We start from the raw sequence: 13,380 nt of genomic DNA on the forward strand, positions 1-13,380 counted from the left end.
CAATTGATGGCATGACCCTTAATAACATTAACGTACAGAGGGATCTTAAGTCCATAAGTCCCTGAAAGTGGCAACACCAGTAGATTTGAGTGGTAAAGAAGACATATGGTATGCTTGCTTCCATAGGACAGGGCATTGAATGTGTTAGGAAGTCATGATGCAAGTTTACATGACTTTAATTACGCTGTATCTGGAGTTTTGGTTGCAGTTCTGGTCCAGTTTTATTATTGAGCAGATGATGAAGATGATTGATGAGAGTTAGGCAGTAAATGTTGTATACATGGACCTGTAAAATGTTGGCAAGGACCCTCATGGTAGACTGAATCAGAAGATTAAGGAGCATGGGATCCCGGGAGATCTGGTGGATTAGATTCAAAATTGGGTTGGCCATGGAAGATGGAGGGTAGTGGTGAAGGAGTATTATTCTGATTGTGACCACTGACAATCAGAAAGCATCAGTGCTGGGACCTCTTTGTGGTATAAATATATGATCTGAACAAAAACCTAGGTGAAGTGATGTAAGCTTGCAGCCAATACAAAACAAATTGGTAAAATCGTGGATAGTGAAGAAGGTTGTCAAAGGAGTCATGCGGATCCGAAACATCAACTATTCCTTTTCTCCAGAGGCTGCCTGACCCGCTGAGTTACTTTTTGTGTCTGTCATTAGGATACAAGGCATTTTGTGTCTGTCATTAGGATACAAGGCAGTTGGATTAATGGGCAAAGAAATGACAGATGGAGTTTAACCAGACAAGTATGAGGTGTATCAATGGAAGTTAAAGGTAACAGGAAAGTATACAAGGGGCCGTTACCAGCATTGAAATGCAGAGGGATCTTGGGGTGCAAGTTTATAGCCACTTAAAAATAGCTTCACAAGTACATAAGATGGTAAACATAGGCATACGGCATGCTTGCCATTATTGGTTGAGGCACTGTATTAAAGTCAATGTTGCAACTGTATAAAACTTTGGTAAGGCCATAATTAGAGTATAGTGTGCAGTTCTGATCAACGCAATATAGTCATGAGTCAAGAGTGTTTTATTGTCATATGTCCCAGATAGAATAATGAAATTCTTACTTGCAGCAGCACAACAGAATATGTAAACACAGTACACGGCAAAAAAAATAATAAACGAGAAAAAAAAGTTCAGTGTGTGTATACACACATACTCACATATTATAAATACACACATACACCCATGTGGGGGCTTTAAAAAGGGTGCAGAAGAGGTTCATTGGGCTGATGCCTGGATTAGTGGATATTAGGTATAAGAGGAGCTTTGTCAAAGTTTTTTCTCTGCAGCTTTGGAGGTTGAGGGACAACCTGATTAAGAGGATATAAACAGTATAGATAGTCAAGGGTTCTTTTTTCCCCCAGGGTACAAATGTCAAATACTAGAGTGCTTAGCTTTAAGGTTAGTGAATGGAAGTTTAAAGGAGATTTATAAAGCAAGTTAGGTGCCTAGAACAAGGTGTTTGGGCTATGCTGCCTGGGGAAGTGCTGAAAGCTTATAAGATAACAGCATTTGAGAGGCATTTAGACACATGACAAACAGGCAGGAAATTGAGGTATATGGGCTACAAGCAGACAAATGTACAGTTTAAACTAGCATCATGGTCAGCACATACATCATGGGCTGAAGGGCTTGGTCCTGTGCTGTGCAGTTTCTTGTTCTAAGTGCAAACTAAGCAGGTTATTAGTGTAATTCCTTTAATTGAAATTCCTCAGCTATCATGATAGAATTTGAACTCTTGTCTCTGGATCCTAGTCCACTAATTAAATGAATATATTACCGTGCCCTACTTAACCAAGGTTTGTATCTTAAAAATATTGCTCCCAAAATTAGACCAAAAAAATGCAATAACAAAATTGACCCTTAACGATGACTATAAAACCATACAGACTAAAATAATTGATTAAAAAGTATCTAAAATACATAATGCAGAATAGGTGCTCATTTATCAGACAGATGCCCTGATAAACAATCAAAAATCAAACCATAGTATAAATGCCAATATAGTTACGCAGTAAATGTTTTTTTTTCTTTTTTCTCCCAAAACACCGCATCACAAGGATCAAATTTATACAAGGTTTAAAGATAGAGAGGAAAACAAGATTTTTCAGTCAAATCTCCACCCCTTTAGCATTGGTATCTGGTGTTCCTGTATAATGTGGAAAATCAGTGTATTTAAATGGAAAAAAGGAACAATCAAGTCTGTGTCTATCTGAACAAATATTCCATAAGCCATAAAACAGTAAAAACTGAACCATAGGTGCCAAGATGCAGTGAAATTCTAAGACTTTAAGACTCTATAACTTTATAATTGTTGATACTGGACGATTTCAATTACCTCAATATTGACTCGGATGTTAGGAGAAAACTTGCTGGAATGTCTTTCTTTATCAGCAAGTTTCTCATCGAATAAGGCAGGAAGCATAATTGCATCTGGTTTTGGATAACAAAATGGGCCAGGAGTGCCAAGTGTCAGTGGGTGAACAAGCAGGCCGCAATCATCAGAGCTTAAGGTTTTGATTAATTATGAAGAAATTGCAAGTGAAATGTATTATGTAGAAAGAACAACTTCAATGGGAAGAAGGAATCGGTCAAGGCCAAATGTAAGTAAATATTGACAAATAAAACAACAAAATGGGTAGTCTTCACAGAAGAGACATAATAGTTACACCTATGAAGAGGGTTCATCAACGTGCAATCTTAATCCTTTTCTTCTCCCTAGAAATACTGCTTGGTCTTATGAATGTGTTAAATATTTATGATTTTTATTTCAGATTTCCAGCTTCCACTGTTTTTTTAAATTATTTTTCCATTTCAGTAACAGGTTATATTCAGTCCCACAAGGGAAAAAAGTGAAAGAACTAATGCCAGAACTTCCTGAATTAAATATAGGATATAAAGAAGGTGATGAAACATAAATAAAACACTACATGACGCATATTAGGTGAATAATTCCGGTGAGAGTACCGGGCTGCATAAAGTAAGGCAAGAGAGAAAATAAAAAGGAAAATAAGATGTGGAAAAAGATAATGTGTGAAGTGAAGATTCATTAACAATCAAAATTCTTCAGCAGGCACTTAAATAGTGAGGGATTTAGTGAAGATCAACAGGGAATAAAGGTGGTAAAATACTTCACTGGCCTTCACCAAGAAAATGCTGCCAGAATTGAGGGGTACCATAGATGGATGGGTTGAAAATGAATAAAGTACATATCATCCTTGTTCAGAAAGAGGTCCAAGAACATAACCTCTGCTGAGGTCAAGCATTTGAAACAATCATAAAGGAAATTTTGTAGGCACAGGGAAATTTAAATTGATAAAAGAGAGTATGGATTTGTTATCATTTTTCAAATAATTTTTCACTAACCTGTGTTTTACAGAGAAGGTAGATGAAAGAAATACAGATAATGGTGTTCATATGGATTTTCAGAAGGTGTCAGATAAAGACTCACACAGAATGATAGTTTGCAAAATTGAGGGCCATATAATTGGAGGTTCTATACCAGTATGAATATGAAATATGAAATCAACCTAAAAGCAGAAAGTAGAATAAACAGTTGTTTTCTCAGACAAAGGATAATAGACAGTGGTGTGCCCCGGGAATCAATACTGGTATTACTGATATTGTGGACATAGATGTGCAGTGAAACTTACAAATTAGCAGATAATGATACACACGGATGTAACATAAAACGTGGGGAAGAAAATAACAAATTAAATACCAGACTCGGGAACAGCTTCTTCCCCTCTGCAATCAGACTACTAAACAGTCCTCCCACATATTAGGGTGTAGTTCCGATCGTCTAACCTACTGACTTTTTCTTGGGAACTGTAACGCTACAATAATATAAACTATATTCTGCACTCTTGTATTTTCCCTTTGCTCTGCCTGTGTACTTGTTTGTGTATTGATTGTTCTCATGTATAATATGGCTTGATTTAATCGGATAGCACCCAAACAAAAGCTTTTCACTGTCCCTCAGCACACGTGACAATAATACACTAATACCAATACCAACAAAGGGACAAGGATAGTCTGGCCAAATTTGCAAACAATTATCTAATAAAATTTAATATAAAGAAATGTGAACTTATGCAAATTAGGTCCAAAATTATCTTTGTGACTGGAGACAGAGCGTGATGGTCAAGGGTTTTGCAACTGGAAGTTTATGTCAGAGGTGTACCACAGCAAGTGGTACTGGGGTTCTTGCTGCATGTTATGTACATTAGCAATCTGGATGCAGCAAATATGATTAATAAATTCACAGATTGCATGAAAGTTGGTGGTGTTGTGGATGGTAAGGAGGATGGCTACAGAAGGATACTGTCAGTTGGTAAAATGGGCAAAAAATATCATGTGGAAATCAATCCTGCAAAGAATGAATGTTATAATTTTGGAATTATAATATGGTTTAGGATATTCAATCTGTACAGTAACACCTACGAAAGTAGAACACCCAAGAACATTTTGGTGTACAACAGGAGGTTTAGAAGGGATCAGAACAATGTTTTCATCCAGTGGGTGATTGTAATCTAGAACACACTGACTGGGGAGGTGACAGTGGCGCAGCAGTAGAGTTGCTGCCTTACAGCGCCAGAGATCTGGTTCAATCCTGACTACGGGCGATATCTGTACGGAATTTTACGTTCTTGCCGTGATCGCATGGGGTTTTCCCGGGTGCCCCGGTTTCCTACTACACTCCAAAGAAGTACAAGTTTGTAGGTTAATTGGCTTCTGTAAATTGTCTCTACTGTGTAGGATAGAACTAGTGTATGGGTAATTTCTGGTCGACAGTGGGCTGTTTCCATGCTGCATCTCTAAACTAAACTGAACATTTAAGAAGTATTTGAATGAGTGCTTGAAAAGCCATGGCATAAATTATAAATCAAGGACTGGGAAATGGGATTAGTGCAGAAAGGTACTTCACGGTGGATCAAAGAGCCTGCTTCCATGTTGTATAACTATGACATTAGAATAAAGAATAAGAAATTATGCTAAGTGGCACGGTTCTTTACTGTAAAGGAACAAGTAGTACTCGGGCGTGGTATATATCCGTAAATCTCTGAAAATGGCAGGAGAAGTTGAGAAGGTGATTAGTAAAGCAAACAGGGATCCTGGAGCAGAACATAAAAGCAGGGAGGTATGTTAAACTGACTAACTAGTAATCCAGAGATCTGGTAACAAAGAAAATCGAATTCAAATCCCACCATTGCAGATGTGGTGTTTAAATTCAATTAATAATCTAGAATTTTTTTTTAACTACTTGGTTTTAATAATGTTAGTCTTCATAATGATAAGCAAAAAAAAAAAACTACCAGATTATTCACAAAAGCCCATCTAGTTCACAAATGTCCCGTGAGGAGAATTTTTTTTTTATTGTTATTGTTATTTGGGCAATGCGAGTCTCAGCACCCATGGCCTAGCAAGTTCGGCCAATACGGTCTAACAGAGGAAGAATAAAATCATTGACTTGGCACTGACAGCATTAAATTCAGACAAAACAAATGCAATTCCAGCCAAGTTGGCCTTGCAAAGTCCTCATAAGCATCTCAAATTGTTGTCTAAGTCAGGAGAACTAACCCATAGAGTAGTCAAGCTATGGCCGAACAAAGTCATGCTCACAAAATAATTTCTCACCTATGTGCTCTTCCAAGTCAAGACAAGAAGTCAAGTCAAGAGTGTTTTATTGTCTTATGTCCCAGATAGGACAATAAAATTCTTACTTGCTGCAGCACAACAGAACATGTAAACATAGTATATAATAATGCATAAATACACATTCACACACTCAATAAATAAACAAATATAGTGCAAAAATAATAATAGTCTGTTATAGTTCAGAGCTTATTTTCTGTTGTGTTTAATAGCCTGATGGCTGTAAGGAAGAAGCTGTCCCTGAATCTGGTCGTTACAGTTTTCATGCTCCTGTGCCTTCTTCCCGATGGCAACAGTGAAATGAGTATGTGGCCAGGATGGTGTGGGTCTTTGATGATGTTGGCTGCCATTTTGAGGCAGCGACTTCGATAGATCCCTTCGATGGTGGGGAGGTTAGATCCAGTAATGGACTGGGCAGTGTTTACAACTTTTTGCAGTCTTTTCCGTTCCTGGACGTTCAAGTTGCCAAACCAGGCCACGATGCAACCGGTCAGCATGCTCTCTACCGTGCACCGGTAGAAGTTCAAGAGAAGCCTCCTTGACATACCAACTCTCCGTAATCTTCTCAGGAAGTAGAGATGCTGATGATTTATGATTGCATTCAGGAAACATCTTCTGAAATATGCATGCCCAGGAATTTAAAGATTTTGACCCTCTCCACCATCGTCCCATAGATATAAACAGAGTTATGGGTCCTCATCCTTCCCCTTCCAAAGTCCACAATCAGTTCCTTGGTTTTGCTGGTGTTGAGGGCCAGGTTATTGTGCTGGCACCATATGGACAGTCGCTCGATCTCTCTTCTATACTCCAATTCATCACCATCTGTAATTCGTCCAACAACAGTGGTGTCGTCGTCGAACTTGATGATGGAGTTCGCCCCATATCCGGCTACACAGTCATGAGTATAGAGTGAGTAAAGCAGGGGGCTGAGCACGCAGCCTTGAGGTGCTCCTGTACTGATTGTTACTGAGGATGTGGCATTTCCGCCAATTCGGACAGACTGTGGTCTGTGGATAAGGAAGTCCGGGATCCAATTGCAGAGGGATGCGCAGAGACCCAGTTCCGTGAGGTTGGTAACCAGCTTGGAGGGGAACAACGCTTTGAGTACTTTCTGTCCCAATGGCAAGATGCACTCTAAGTAGCAAAATAGTCTCGGTGAGAACTTCAATGTCCATTGATAAGAGCGGCTTGGTAGCATCACCATCAATTGAACTGGCCAAGACCTGAAGGACATAGCTGCCAGACTAGGTCCACAACAAATAATGCGTGAACCAACAGAAGGATTAAACCTATTTATCATTGTTCTTACCAATCTACCCTGAATTATACACCCGTCTACAAAAATCATTCGTTAGAGTGGAGTCCTTTGCCCAGTCCTCATGGAGACAAATTCCCATCTTCACATCGAGGACACCTTCGATTATGTTTTTTGGCACTACAATTAATCTAAATGAGATCGATTCAGAACAAGTCAAGAGCTTCCAAGGTCAATCATCCCCACCCAAGGTCATTTGTTGCATAAATTCCTCAGGCCAGCTATTTCATCATTGGGTAAGACGAGGAATTTTGCTGACAAATGCTCAATCTTCAAATTTTCAACTTATCAACAAATGAAGTAGTATGTGGCAACACTTAGATAACATTCAGGCTACAAACATACCAAATAATGGCTATCTGCCACAAGAGAGTATCTAACCTGACCAGACATTCAATGGCATTGCTTCAGCAAATCCCCCAGCATCAACATCCTGGGTTCATCAATGACCATACACTCAACTGGATCAAACACAAAATATTACAATTATAAAAACAAGTCAGAATCCAGGAATCGTGGTAAGGGATTCATCACCCGACACTCTAAAGCCTTCCCATTGTTGACAATTCAACATGTTCGATTGGTACCTGATCCCATACCGTAAGCATTTATTCCCTGTACCACTCATGCATTGTGGCTGCACAGTATGTATCTATCTTCTGCAATATACACAGCAGTTACTAACCAGGCTACTCTGACACCACTACACAAACCTCTAAAACCCCTGCAAAGTATGGGCTTCAGGTACATAGGAATACCACCACCAACAGCTTCCAGTCCGAGTCACACACCACCTTTGACTTGAAAATATAACAGTGATCCTTCACGATTACTGAATCTAAATCCTGGAGTTCCCACTCCACTGCAATATGGTGCGGAGGTACTGGTTAGGGTGCAAGTGAAATATTGTGTCAAATTCTGGTTGCCTTGCTTTTTAAAGATGTTCAGCAAGTTCAGAAAAGTCTCAGCCAAATTGATCCATAATCAATAAAGTTCTCCTTCACGCAAATAAGTTAAAAGGGATATTTGATAGAAATGGACACAATCATGATTTGCTTAGATAGGTCAATTAGGGAGAAACTGCTCCCTTCAACTTCTTATTCCAGGCCAGGAGTCAAGTTTTAAGTTAAAAAAAAAATTAAGGAAGATGTGAGGAAAATACATTTTTAAACATAGTGATGATCTAGAACTCAAATGCGTTGGGTGTGATTGAATTAGAATCATTCAAGGATTTGGAAAATATATTAGACAAGAACTTGAGGAAAATAATTTGCAAGGCTATGGTGAAAGGGCAGGGGAATGCAACTGATGAGACTGCTCTGCTCAAAGTCAGCAGATACGCTGGGCTAAATGGACTCTTTCTTGTTCTTTTAATTTTATGACTGGGTTGTCGCTTTTTTTTTTTAGCAATTCAAAGACTGTGAGATCCAAACACAGCATCTTATATTTAACCCTATCCCTATCCAGACATGTTTGAAAAACAAGACCAGTCCACTACTAGTTAAGATAAAAGTGCAGATCCATCAAACCCTGAAACCCAGTTATTGTCAGAATTCAGTTACTTTGAAAATGAAAGGAAAATAAGGGTGGCATGAAAAGAGAAAAGAGAGGAATATAGGCACAAGAGGAACAATATTTATAATATATTTTAGATTTAAGCATCTATGAAGTACCATTTTATGATTCAATGCAAAATGTCAATACTTCCTTCTCCTGATCCTAAGTACATAGCCTCAGACTAAGCATACATTCATTGGAATTTAGAAGGATGAGAGAGGATCTGATAGAAACATATAAAATTCTTCAGGACTTGGACAAGCTAGATGCAGGAAAAATGTTCCCAATGTTGGGTGAGTCCAAAACCAGGGGTCACAGTTTAAGAATAAGGGGTAGGCCATTTAGGACTGAGATGAGGAAAAACCTTTTCACCCAGAGAGTTGTGAATCTTTGGAATTCTCTGCCACAGAAGGCAGTGGAGGCCAATTCATTGGATGTATTCAAGAAAGATATAGCTCTTTGAGCTAATGGAATCAAAGTATATGGGGAGAAAGCAGGAACTGATTTTGCATGATCAGCCATGATCATATTGAATGGCGGTGCTGGCTCGAAGGGCAGAATGGCTTACTCCTGCACCTATTTTCTATGTTTCTATTCTGATCCTCAATCGTCATAACTTTACACATCTACTTACTGAAGCACTCAATTTCTGAGATGCTACAATTTCACTTTGCTGATTACGTTAATATGATGTTACTGCATTTGAAAAATTATTTCATTTGGTTTGTGAAAGGAACCAACCCAGTCTTTCCATAGGTCACGGTTCGCTATTTTATGTTCATGTATGTGTTATCTCCACATAAAGCTGAACTTCATTTGAAAACGAGCCACATTTCATGATAATTTGTGTTATTGTTCTTTGATCAAGTAACACCAGTCAGCTAAGTGACATGATCCTGAGAACTATAGAGAACCAAGCACATCACCCCAATCGTGTGATCAAGTCAAGTCACTTTTATTTCTATAGCACATTTCAAAAACAACTCTCGTCGGCCAAAATGCTTTACATTGGTGGAGGTACTAACGTTATACAACATTGGCTCATAGATTAAGTACATACATAAATACATACATGCAGCCCTCCCTCAGAAGACGTCAAGAAAGGCTTGAGAGTAAAGATGAGTTTTAAGTCTCGACTTAAAGGAGTCGATGGAGGGGGCATTTCTGATGGGAAGAGGGATGTTGTTCCACAGTCTAGGAGCTGCAACCGCAAAGGCGCGGTCGCCCTGAAAACTGTAAAACTGTATAGAAACAATAGAGCAAAACATTTAAACAAAACTGTTTTTAAAAATTGGCAGTGACAATAAATGACCAACACACTAACAGTTCAACATAGTAATCTTCTATTTTACAACACAATGCAACACATTTTCTACAATAATGACTACACTTCAAAAATAATTTATGGGTTGTAAAGTAGTTTGGGAAGACCAAGGCACTGAAGGGAGATAGACAAATCCAAGCCTTTCCTTCTGATGACCATTTCAAACGAAAATATTTCAGCTCTGAAAAGTAAGATTCTGAAATTTCACTGCTCCTCATCGTTCAAGAGCTGAACAATTACAATCCATCAGTTTTGTGTTTCATGGTAGTTTTCTTTTCAACTTACTATACCACAAAAATTGCTGCATGAAGCTCAGCCATTACCTTTTTTAGAGTTATTTTATTGAAATATTAATTGTCATGTGACTGACTGGCGTAAAGTTGCAATTTGAGACATTGTTGTGTAAGCAGCACCACTGGTATAAAGATAGCCTTTTTAAAGCTCTGCACCCTTTCATATAAAGATAGTTCTTATTTCCCCTCAAGTAAATACATTTACAAGCTAGGAGGTGAGCAGGAAAATGGGACTAAACCAATTAATATTCTTCTTAATGATAATTAACCCCAAAGCACATTTATTAAAGTGTCACTTTAAGAAAAAGAAGCCCTTGAGCAGTTGAGGCACAAATTGCATACATAAACCACAAAGCATTTCTCAAGCAGTTATTTCAACATATGGCTGCTGTGTGACGACTGATAAAAGCAGTTTGGAACTGGAGAGGGAACGAAATGCCTTCCCACTCGATTAAAGCATTGTACAAACTACAATACTCCAACCACTTCCACAGATTGGATTATACAACTACTTTTAAGATGTGAAAAACTGAGACAATCAAGGAGCTCTGATACCAGAGTACAACATACTTTCAGTTTGAAGCTACTGAAACACTGCACGTTCAATACCCATTAAACAGAAAACGGCATCATTTTCTCCAAGTTTCCCTGAGCTTCAGGGTCGGACATGAAGATCAAAGCTTATGGATGGCATTAAATATCTATAAATAAACAATTTTCTCTTTTAAAAACCTTTGAAAACAGAAGGCGACTGCCTAGTCGGCAAATCATCGAATCCTTTTCACTTCCTTCAGTTCAAGAAAACAAGTGACTGACACATTTCCTGCCAACGGACCTTGCCTCAGATAAAACACAGCTTCCACCAACAGGAAATCCTTGAACATACACATGTTGTTGCAAGACGTATTTCTGCACTCTTTTTATTGCGAGATTACAGGTTTTCCAACAATAATTTCCCCCAAATCCTTGTGAGGTTAACCAACTATGTTCATGGTGGTGAACTGTTTAAAATAAATGGTTTTCTTTATTTTTAATTTAATTTGAATTTATGCTGCCTTTCTGAAGCCTATCATTCAAGTAATTACACAGTTACAAATGCAGCCAAGACATCAGTCTTACTCTCCCATGAAAGAGACTTAATCTACAGTTTCAGGGAGAAGGTTAAAATCAACCTACATTCTTGGGTCATCAGATGGCAGTGCACTCATGCAGAGAAGACAAACCGTTAGGAAAAAGGCACAGAAAAGATAAACCGTTAGGCACAGAATGGATACTGCCCAGAATTATGTTCTCCATGATGCTGTCTACAGCAAATTTTATATCGTTTTGATTAATGAAACATCCCCGCTAACATCACTGGGAGTAAACAAACTAAACCCTTCAGTGTACTTTTCTCTTTTAATAAATGTTACAAAACAACATTTTTCTTCAGGAGAGAAAAACCTTGCCGACTATGGAGTTATGCTACCACGTCAGCAACTGAATAAATGACCTTCATTTGACAGGCACATACTCGGGTTTCAACAGATGACATGGGGAAAGCTAGCAAAGCCTAATGCTTTATGCATCTGAACAGAAATACAGATATCCTTTTTAAGGAGGTGGGGGTGTCTTATCTTTGTCGCCATGACAACTGTGCCTCTATCCAGTTATTGGACACCCTGAACTTCCTGTGCTAGCACAAATGAGCGAATCTGAACACTTCTGTTCCAGCCACACAAGTCTCTTGACAACAGTATCCTTCCACAAGAGGGCATGGTTTAAACTTCAGTCATGGCATAAATTACATTTAGAGACCAGACCGTCAATCTCTTCAAAGAATTTACTTCAAATCAGGGGTTTAAATAATGTTCCATGCAAAGATTCAAAAGGATCATAATCTCAGAGGAAATGGCCGTTATGCCAAAAGTGCAAGTATTACTAATGGTGCTTTTGCATTCCATACTTTTGCAGATGGCATGGACGTTAAACACCATGTGGATTTCAATGTTTTTAATAAAAAGCTTTGTCACAAAGGAGAGAGAGCTGGAGCAGCTGAGCATCATGTCTCAATACATTCCATGCAAGCACTATATCAGCACATCTCCACTAAAGCACACCATCACATGAAATACTCTTCAAACAGAAATAAATCAATACAAGACACCAGTTCCTCTCCAGTCTGGACACCACACTGTAGAATAATACAAAAGTTTTTTGAAGATACGCAAGAAGTCTCACAGAATGGTTCAGGGATTACTGTTACTTAGACTGGAATGATGGGGCTTTTTTACAGCAGAGAAACCTAATGTGAGATTTAATTAAAAAATGCTTAAAGTCATAGTGAGTTCCCATACAGAAAATAAACATTCTAGCACCAGAAATGAATCAGGTGGCAGAAATATTAGGTGATTGGCAAATGCAACAGAGCCAGCGTGAGAATTTATTTTATTTTTTTTAAAACATGAATGATCAGGATTTGGAATGCCACTGTCTGGTAATGTGGTGGACAGTAATACAAATATAGACAGCATAGTCTCAATGCAGCAAATTTTGTTTTGTAGCATGCTATGAAATGATTATAAAAGTGTGAAGTCACATTAAATGGTGTCTTTAAAACTCACCGATGTATCAAATATTTCAAAATCCTTTCAAGATTCACAAAATGTTTCCCAAACCTCAATGCATTATTTTATTTTCAAACATCAATTCTTAAATAAGCCCATACAGAAAATAAAGATTGATATCTTATGAAACTCATCAATTCCATAGAGGCAGCCACCACCTCCCCTATTCATCAAAATGCTTAGTTTGAATGCATTTGTTTAATTCCTTCCACTTACCCAATTCAAAAAAATACAAGCATTTGAAATCATTAGATTGTAGTCAGAAGCTTTTCTAATGTATTAAATTAGAACACATGCAGCTTGGTTAGGAACCAGCACAAATCTTTGACTCCCAGTCTCATTTATTCCAAGCTTAGAGAGTTGTGTGGGTTCTCACCTTTTGATTCAAGTTTTATGGAAAAGTTTGGCAGCAATATTTGTTTTATCAAGATTTTTTTTAAACGGGACCCGCTTGTATGAAATTTACTACTCCAAATTTTACACTTTTCATACTCCTTTATGGGATGTGGGTGCCTGCGGCAAGTCCAGCATTTATTGCTCAATCCTTAAATTAGCAGCACAAAGCAATAAACAGAACTGACTGCTTCTATCCTCAACTTCTTACACTTTGACATCA

At 38.2% G+C, this 13,380-nt stretch overlaps 1 protein-coding gene across 5 annotated transcripts in view; it reads right to left on the reverse strand.

The window, feature by feature from the left end:
* The window catches only part of foxn3 (forkhead box N3), a 329,549-nt gene that overhangs the window by 287,817 nt on the left and 28,352 nt on the right, over positions 1–13,380 (reverse strand). Inside the window, exon 1 of one of the 5 annotated variants that reach the window (XM_055640203.1) lies at positions 10,891–11,494. The exons of the other annotated variants lie outside the window; for them this stretch is intronic. The gene's annotated coding sequence lies outside the window, so the exon portion shown is untranslated. Of the gene's footprint in view, positions 1–10,890; positions 11,495–13,380 lie in introns of those variants that run through there. 5 annotated transcript variants of the gene reach the window in all.

Source organism: Leucoraja erinacea, chromosome 9 (assembly GCF_028641065.1).
Source record: "Leucoraja erinacea ecotype New England chromosome 9, Leri_hhj_1, whole genome shotgun sequence".
Lineage (NCBI taxonomy): Eukaryota > Metazoa > Chordata > Chondrichthyes > Rajiformes > Rajidae > Leucoraja > Leucoraja erinaceus.